Consider the following 10,008-nt stretch of genomic DNA (forward strand, 5'->3'; position numbering starts at 1 on the left):
CTTTTGCTGAGAAGATGACACTTGGCATGATATCTATCTAACATCTGTCTTATTTTGTTGTTTGGACCTAATTAACTAAAATCATTTTTACTTTGGACCTAAGTAACTACTGGCCAAAAGTAGATAAGCGTAGAAAAAAAACTCTCTCCCAAAAACCCTAAAATCGCCGCGAGAGAGAGCCGCCGCCAACTTCGATCCGCCTCTCCGGTTGCCCTTCCGGCGCTGGAGAGGGCTCCGTCCCGTTTAGCTTTCTTCTCCTTTGTAGTTCCTTTTCAGTCTCCCGCCTCTTGCTAAGTTGTCGCCGTCGGTTGGATGCTTCTCGAAGGTGGTGGATCCAGCAAATCCTTGGTCTGTGAAGCGAAGATCTGTTGGGTGAAGTCGCCGGTGAAGGTCCTGATACAGACGTTGGAGATCAGCGTCGATTCTTGGCCATGTCTAGTGGATCTGTGGCGAATTCGTTCTGTTTTTGTCACTGGCGGTTTGTGGTGAAACCGGTGGTCGGTGGGCTTCGGAGAGCAGTGAGGGCAGAAGCTTTTCTTCGGCGAGCTTCAGTGGTGGGGTTTTAGGCTCTTCTTCGACGAGCTTCAAACCTTCCCTCTCACATCAGCCATGGCGGTGTCCTGCAGCAAGAGGTGGTGGCGTTCTTGTTTTTTTTTTTCAGTCCGGCCAAGGTGGTGAATGCTTTGTAACTGAACGGAAGTGATGTTGTCACTTTGAACTTGCACTGTGAGGTGTTGATATGCTAATATGTGCTTCATTTTCTAATTTTGATGGTTAGCATTCTGGTTCTGTATGGTTAGTTCGGAGAACCATCTATTTCGTCGGTTATTTTAGCTTCATGACTCTTGGTCGGGTCAGTCGGATGTAGTGTCCGTTTTAGGTTTAAGACCAGAACAGGGAAAGCCGGAGAGACCAAGCTCTTCTGATAATGTTCCTTTGGGTGTTGAAGATATTGGGTCAAGTTCTTCACATCGATCATGAGGATCTCATAGCTTGTTTTTGAGCAGTTTTCAGTAGTAGTTTAGGCCTCCTCTGTGTTAGTATGTGTTTTCGTGTCACGTGGTCAATTTAGGTGGTTTAAGAGATGATTTCACTCCGAGTCGTGGAGTGTTATCTATCTCATTGTGGTTTAAAAATGCAATGGTTCTCGATTGGGTAACGTTGGATCCGCCTAGTGTTCCAGGGTTGTACTTGATCAACCATTGCATTTGTTTTGGTCCAAGTCTATAGAGGTGAATGTAATGTGCCTATGATTTGGTTGTAACTTTGATTTGGTGAATGAAAAGTTGATGTTGAGCAAAAAAAAAAAAAAGTAACTACTGGCCCATAAAACAAAAAATACTCTCAATATTTTATTTTTCTTTTCTTCAATAAGAACCACTTGTAGGCCCCTTCTGATCTAAATCCACCATTTATCAGCCCCTTTTGATGATTGTTTATTTTGAAATGATAAATATGAGTTTCAATCTTGTGTATGATTTAGGGACAAAAACAGATTCTAAATTATGTATAAAATTTATTTCTGGGTTTTAATTTTATAAATGATTCATGGGTAAGAAACGATTCTAGGTTATGTTAGATTGTGGGATGTTTATGTATTCTCAAAATTCTCTTATCAGTTCATAAATTTTTGGCTCAAAGTTTCAATTTTGGGTTTCCATTCCTACTTAGTTTCTGGCCTTGAATCTTATATAATCTAATGGTGGGATGTTTTCCGTAATTAATTTGATAATTACTTACTCATTTATTCATCATTAGATCTTACCAATTCTTTTTCCTTAAAAGTAGAATTCATTCCGTTTTCCATAAAATTAGAATTCAATCCCTAATTACTCTCACAAATTTTCAGTCATTATTATTTAATTTCAGTCATTAGGTTCTTATGAAGAATTATATTATTTTTATATATCTTTCCAAATTTAAATAGGTATTCTTGAATAATTTTTAGATTTTTATTCAGGTTATCATGTTTGTTGTTCGCATTAATACTACAAAGAAAAAAATTATGTGAAAATGTTTGACAAATTTATTTATTCATTAGAGTGACTATGTATGACTTTTCTACTCTCCATGGGCCGGTCCGACAATTTTCAATGCCATATGCCAATGTTTTTAAAAAAAAACCTTTTTCATTATTGTAAATAAAATTATAAAAATAGTAATATAAAAAATTATTTTCATTCTTTCCATATTGTAGTTCGTTTTGGTTGCTGACATTTTTCTTTGTCTTTTCAATGTTTTCATGCTCATTTAAACATTTATACGTAAATAAATATCATATTTCCTAATAACTCATTATTGTTTTAAAAATTTTCGAATATGGAAACTTTTTTATAAGAGTTTCAAATTTATTTTCCTAAATTAAAATTTACAATACATCTTAGTAACAACAAGTTTAATTAACATTAATCCAATGCTCATTCACCAACAATTCAAAAGATGAAATATGTTTTTACATAAACCTAATAAAATTTCACTGTAAATTGGATATCTACATGAATATATATTGTTTTCTTATATAAAACTTGTACTTCTAATTTTTTTCGAACTTCTAAAAAAATCTAATAATAACTGAACTTATAATTTGTTTTTATTTTATTTTTTTCCTACATAGAAGACCTAAACTTTTGGCCTAAAATATACCCAAGAAAAATTAATGTCATAATCCTTGGCTTCACTTTCTTGACCTATGGGTCGGGCCTTAAACCATGTTTTATTTTTACTTCAGGTTGTTGTGTTAATATTACAACATATGAAAAAATGAACTATCATAATTTAATATGTTGAACATGTTAGGTTTTGTTCCTTTCTTATATTTTTGAATCTCTATTTTTTTCTTTTTTCTTTTGGGCATTCATGTGGTAAAGTAGACTAAAACTTCTTCTTATGGGATGATGCATATGAGTCTCTCCCTTGTAAATTTAGTTTCATATTAATCTTCATCTTTAAGAAAAAATGTATTTTAAACTATTATAAGAAACAAAAATTGTATGTTACTATCATATACTTAAAAACCATGTTGTTAAGCTTGTGTTGTCTTTTTATCTCATGATACGATATGAGTTGCATTTTTCTATATTATATATGATTAATTTGACTTCTATAGTTTTGAGTAGTATATGCTAATTGTATATTGATATCATATTTTTTTTCTACATAAAAGACCTAAATTTTTGGCCTAAAATATGCCCAAGAAAAATTGATGCCATAATCCTTGGCTTCACTTGCTTGGCCTATGGGTCGGGCCTTGAACCATGTTTTATTTTTACTTCAGGTTGTTGTATTTGTTGGTTGTGTTAATATTACAACATATGAAAAAAATGAACTATCATAATTTAATATGTTGAACATGTTAGGTTTTGTTCCTTTCTTATATTTTAGAATCTCTATTTTTTCTTTTTTCTTTTGGGCATTCATGTGGTAAAGCAGGCTAAAACTTCTTCTTATTGGACGATGCATATGAGTCTCTCCAGTGTAAATTTAGTTTCTTATTAGTCTTCATCTTTAAAAAAAAAAACATATTTTAAACTATTATAAGAAAATGAAAATTGTATGTTACTATCATATGATGAAAAACCATGTTGTTAAGCTTGTGATGTCTTTTTATCTCATGATACGATATGATAGTATATGCTAATTATATATTAGTATCATATATTTTTAGGAACCTTAGTATCAAATTACGCATTTTCAAAAATACCCCTTTTCCTATGTCACTTTTTAATAATACCTTTTCATGTTGTTCATTTTCAAAAATACTCATTTTCTATGAATAAAATGACTAAATTCTAAATTTAAAACTCCAAATACTAAACCCTACCCTATCAAAACTATATCCTAAATGTAAAATTAAGAACCCAGACCTAAAAAAAATTCTTGAAATTAATTTAACATATTGTAATTTGTGTAAAAGAGGACAAAAATAAAAATGTTCAAAAAGGAGTATTTCAAGAAAAGTATTTCTAACAAATTCTCATTTTAGAAAGAGGTTCCTAAATTTCTCTACATTAAAAATAATATTATATTATGAGAAATTCAATGGATCTCTCGTCAATGCACATGCTCTAATATGTATTGAAAATCTAAAGGGAGAAAAAACCATAAACACTCTACTATGCAATCAAAATTTTCTCCATGTATTGAAATACTCTAATACTATATATAAAAGGATAACTCAAGTAACATCAAACAAATGAACCAAAAAAAAATTATGATCAGTATGTTTTTAAAATCACAAAAATAACCAATGGTAAGTAAACAAATAAAAACTAATAATCTCCAAATTACTAAATTGAACAACATTCTAAGCTAAACCCGTGCGTACCACGGGATGACTTCTAGTAATTATATAAATATAAGTACATTAGTTCGTCTATAATGTCATGAGCCTAGATAATATTTAGTTCTTTGTCACCATTATAACCTTTATAACATTCAATTGTGAGAGAGTCACTTTATGATTTGGGTCTTATTTGTATACCGTGGAGGTTATGTTTCTGTGCTCTTTACCCTCTCTTTCTCTTTTTGGTTCATATGATAAAGCTCTCTGATGATCATTCTGCTCCTCTAGTTTTTGTCACATCAAATTAAAAATTTGCCCAAGATATATTATTTTGGTACTAATTAATTGGGTTTCATCTGCACAATGAGTTCTTTTTATTTTGGTAAAAAAAATTGTCAACAAAACCAGAACTTTTGACAATGTGCAAAAATTGCAAAAATCTTGACGTCACGCTTACAACCGTTCCTTCCTCAACTTATCTCAGAGCATCAGTCCGCCTTCGTTCCAGGTAGATCTATTTCTGACAATGTGCTAATCACACATGAAATCCTACATTCCTCCGGACCTCTAAGGCAAGGGTGCGTTGCTTAATGGCAGTTAAAACCGACATGAGTAAGGCTTACGACAGAATCGAGTGGAGTTTCCTGAGAGCGGTCCTGACCAAGATGGAATTTAGTGAAATGTGGATCAAACTAGTGATGGAGTGTGTGACCTCAGGCTCATATACATTCCTGATCAATGGCTCCCCACAAGGAAAAGTCCTTCCCACTAGAGGTCTCCGACAGGGCGATCCACTCTCCCCCTACCTCTTCATACTTTGCACAGAAGTCTTGTCCTGCCTTTGCCAAGAAGGACAAAGAAACGGCTCTCTGAAAGGCATCAAAGTAGCGCGTGGAATCCCCCCGATCAATCATCTTCTCTTCGCCGACGACACTATGTTCTTTTGTCGAGTTAATGAGAAAGACTGCACAACCCTGTCAAGAATAATCCATCAATACGAAGCGGCATCAGGACAGTACATCAACTACAACAAATCTTCGGTTACCTTTTCATCCAAAACACCAAGCAACCTCAAAGTAAAGGTAAAACAAGCCCTAAACATTCCCAAGGAGGGAGGAGTTGGAAAATATCTGGGCCTACCTGAACATTTCGGGAGAAGGAAGAGCGACATCTTTACTGCTATCGTGGATCGTATTCGTCAGAAAGCCCATAGCTGGCAAAATCGTCACTTATCCGGGGCAGGGAAAGAAGTCATCCTCAAGTCAGTCTTATCTGCTACCCCCATGTATGCGATGTCAAACTTCAAACTCCCAAAATCTTTGTGTAAAAGAATACAGTCGGCCCTTACTCGTTTTTGGTGGGATAATAACCCTGAAAAGCGAAAAATGGCATGGACATCTTGGGACAAGCTGTCTCTACCAAAGGCTGCGGGAGGGCTCAGTTTCAGAGAAATCGAAAACTTCAATGATGCCCTGCTGGGAAAGATTAGTTGGCGGCTACTGTCAAAACCCCAATCCCTATTAGGTAGAGTACTGCTTGGAAAGTATTGTGCTGACGTACCCTTCCTACACTGCAAAATGCCCTCGAACCCTTCACATGGTTGGTGAGGCATTATGGCAGGAAGAGAGGTACTCCGCAAAGGGCTCGGGTGGATTGTGGGTGATGGAAGAAGTATCAACGTCTGGGAGGACGCATGGCTCTCAACCTCCACGCAAGCCATACCATTTGGTCCAGCCCCGCAAACTACTCTCTCGCTTAGAGTAAGTGACCTCATTCACACGGAGTCTAACTCTTGGAATATAGAACAACTTCGTTCTCACATACCTCATCTTGAGGATACCATTCGCCAAATCAGACCAAATGTCAATATGCCCGATTCTCTAGTGTGGCTCCCAGACAAGACAGGAGTCTATTCCTCAAAAACTGGTTACAACCTCCTAAAACAGAACATCAAGAACCACCACTTCGGAGACTTTAACTGGATGACAACAGTCTGGAATCTGCAGACAACACCTAAAATAAAACATTTCTTATGGAAAACTGCAGCGGGTGTTATTCCAGTTGGTACAGTCTTAGCGAGTAGAGGCTTGAACACAGATGTGGGCTGCTAACGTTGCGGAGAGCCAGAATCCATCTTACATCTCCTTCTACAATGCCCTTATGCAGCAAATGTCTGGAAGGCTGCGCCTATCACTTCCTCCCACATCAACAGCGATTACAGTGCACCACAAAGTTGGTTTAAGAAACTAAAACAGAGCAACAATTTACCTCCGATAGGTATTTCAACACCAATCTACCCTTGGATTCTCTGGAACCTTTGGACTGCACGGAATCAGCTGGTGTTTTCAGATAAAATATTCACAGAGGCTGAGACACTTCAAAAAGCGATCCTAGATGCGAAAACTTGGCAACTAGCTCATGATTCTGGGAAGCCTGAGATCAAGGCCCCACAATCACGTCCCAAAAAGTTATCCTTTTTTTTTTTGGCAAACAGTTTCGAAAGTTAACCATTAACAAGATTTTGATGTATCAAGTTATCAATCTCAGATTTTGACATGTGTAAAAATTAATATTTAATAGGAGGAATTTGATTACAACAAAAAATAAAATATTTTGTTTCAAAAAATATTAATAATGTAAAAAGATAATTATCAAAAATTAAAGAATTTATTAAAAAAAAATACAAAGTTTTTTAAAATAATTATAAGGAGATTATATATACATATATTTCATAGAATTCAAAATTATAATATTATTTACTTATTTTTAATTTAAAGTTATTAATTCTATAGAAATATAGAAAAAGGATTACGGAAAATATACAGTTAATTATTAATTCTAATTTTTTTGTAAATAATCACTTCTATATAAACATAGATCATCTCATATTTAAATAATTTATTCAAGTGCAAAAACATTGTTTCAACTTTGTTTAATTGGAAAATTTATAATATTATTTACTTATTTTTAATTTAAAATTATTAATTCTACAAAAAAATAGAAAAAGGGATTAAGAAAAATATACAGTTAATTATTAATTCTAAATTTTTGTAGATACTCACTTCTATATAAACATATGTCGTCTCATATTTAAGTAATTTATTCAAAAACTCTGTTTTCAACTTTATTTGATTGGAATTTTTTTTATGGGAAGGTAAAATTTTCGATTTTCATAAAACTAAAATTTTCTCCTACTTTCTCCTTTTTCAGTTGAGAATAGCCGAATAGGTAAGATTAATATGTTGACCCAAAAAAAAGATTAATATATGCGTCTTCGTTTTCTAATACTGTATTTTAAAATTTGTTGTAGTATTTTTAGATTTTTTTATTTAATTTATATTTTCATCTTTGAATTATTTGGGATTCATATGTTACCGTACTTATAATTTTCTATTGTTTCTTTAATTATGTCAAATTAATTTTCTTCTAAATTCTAACCTTGATTGGTTGGTCATAAACCTTTTTTTTTTTCATAACATAGATTTTGTGACGTTAGAAAAAGATTTTTACTTTCATTGGTTGTCGGAGCAAGCCATTTTGAGATAGCAAAAAGACGTGAACATGTTCTCTTCACACAGGAGGAGGGCAGAGCCGAGGTTTTCTCTATGGTGGAGAAGGTTGGAGACAAGGTTATCTTCCCAAGGCAAAAAGGTGGAGGAGGTTGGACGCAAGGCGGAGCCAAGGTTCTCTCCATGGTGGAGGAGGTTGGACGCAAGGTTCTCTGCCATAAGGGATGAGAACAGAGCCGAGGTTTTCTCCATGGTGGTCATACATTATTGTGAGGATAAATCATTGATTAGTATATTATGTAATATATTTTTTATTCAAAATATATTTTGAGCCAACAATTTTAGTAATTAAAAAACTATGCAGAAGTGAAAGTAAAATAGTTAGCTTAATGTATTCATATAGACATTTTCTAGGTGGTTGATAAAAAAATATATTTGTATTAGGTATAAAAAATACACTTTTAATGGTAACATACATAAAAGATTTGTAAATCGATATAAATCAGTTTATTTTAACAAAAATAAAATTTATAAATAACGTACAACAAATTTTAATATAATTTATAAACTTTTAAACCCGCACATCGAGCGGGTCCTCATCTAGTATATATATTACTAGATAAGATCCGTGCTAGAGCACGGGTTGAAAATCATTTTATTTATATTATAATTTTATATAAAATAGAGTTTATATGATTGTTTTTAATTTTTTTTTTGATAAAACATTATGCCACAAATTCATATGCTAAATATGATGGCTTGAAAAAGATACATATTTTGTAATTTTATATTGTTAATGATTCTAGATAAGTACCCGTGTTATAATACTGATTAACTTTTATTTTATACCAAATTTTGTATATTTTATATTTTAAAAGAAAAATTTAATATGTTGTATTAGTTTATGTATATGAAGTTTTTTCAACAATGTATATTCTACATCATGACTTGATTGTCATTATAAGACATAATTTTGTAAATTTGGTTTTTAAAAAGCAAGTTATTATATTATGAGTAATTTAATATATTGTTATACTTTTTGTTTAATATAATTAGTTTCTTGAAATTCTTTCATATTATAATGACATATTATTGACATTGCTATAACAAACCAATTTAGAGTGTTTATAGTTTCTAACTTTTTGATCTATTAAATGTTTATGATATTCTTCAAAATATCAAGTTTCAATATTTTAAAAATATTTCAAAATAAATTATTTAAAGTTTATTATAATGTATAAAATAATAAAATTATAAAATTCAACAAAAAAATATAAAATTGAATTTAAATATTCAAATTTTGACTCGTTACTCAGTAAATTTTTAACTCAATAGATATTATTTTTAAAGAATAATATTACTAACGCTAGAATATTTCATAGATTTAAAAATTTATATTTATTTTTAAAAATTCAGCTTATGGTATATCCAGAAATAAAACTATTTTTAATTATAATAAATAATATGATAATTTATTTTTTCACAAAATAGACTCATATATAAAGATGAGAGATGAAGTACAATGATAATTTACAAATTAATATGGTAAGTTAGATATCAAACAATTTTATTTGATTAATAATTTAATAAAGGAAATTAAAATGGTAAGTTAGATGATATCAAATGATTCTTTAGAATATTCTCTTTAAGATTTTCAGAAACAATGTGTTTTAGTAATAAAATATTCAGAAAATAAATTAAGCTTGCACCCACTATTTAACTTTTAACCAATTAATTTATAACCTTTTATTAAAATTATATAGTCTAAAAAATAATGTTGTGTACTTCCGTTTTATTATAAAGGGGATATACATATATAATGCTGCATATATATATGAAACATAAAATCTTTTCTGTTTAATTTTTTTTTTCGTTTTCTGGTTGATTATGATATTTTGTTTACGTTAAATGTGTATAGATTGAACCATTTGGACAACATCAAGGGTATATATAAGACCGTCGGATGGACCTACATGCCTGGCACAACATTAGGCGGTTACCGTAATACCTCGGTCCATATTCCGACCGGCTATATTCGCAGTCTCTACTTTGTCACTTCAAATGAGGATACGTGTACGGTGTACCTTTGGTAACACTACGGAGGACTCTGGAGAGGTAAAATTCACTTTGAAAACGCAGCTGATGGGGCTATACGGTCGATTCGGCTCGGAGCTGATATCTATCAGTGCGTCATTCGCAATGCCGGAGTAAATCAAA

At 32.1% G+C, this 10,008-nt stretch overlaps 1 long non-coding RNA gene across 1 annotated transcript; it reads left to right on the forward strand.

Annotated features, from left to right (window-relative positions):
- Positions 1-7,378: 7,378 nt before the first annotated feature.
- On the forward strand, positions 7,379-8,287 carry LOC147937647 (uncharacterized). The gene is made up of 2 exons (XR_015565008.1): positions 7,379-7,510; positions 7,861-8,287. It is a non-coding gene; the product is annotated as an uncharacterized LOC147937647 (long non-coding RNA).
- Positions 8,288-10,008: the final 1,721 nt, after the last annotated feature.

The sequence above is a fragment of the Camelina sativa genome, chromosome 9 (assembly GCF_030686135.1).
Source record: "Camelina sativa cultivar CO46 ecotype springtype chromosome 9, ASM3068613v1".
Classification (NCBI taxonomy): domain Eukaryota; kingdom Viridiplantae; phylum Streptophyta; class Magnoliopsida; order Brassicales; family Brassicaceae; genus Camelina; species Camelina sativa.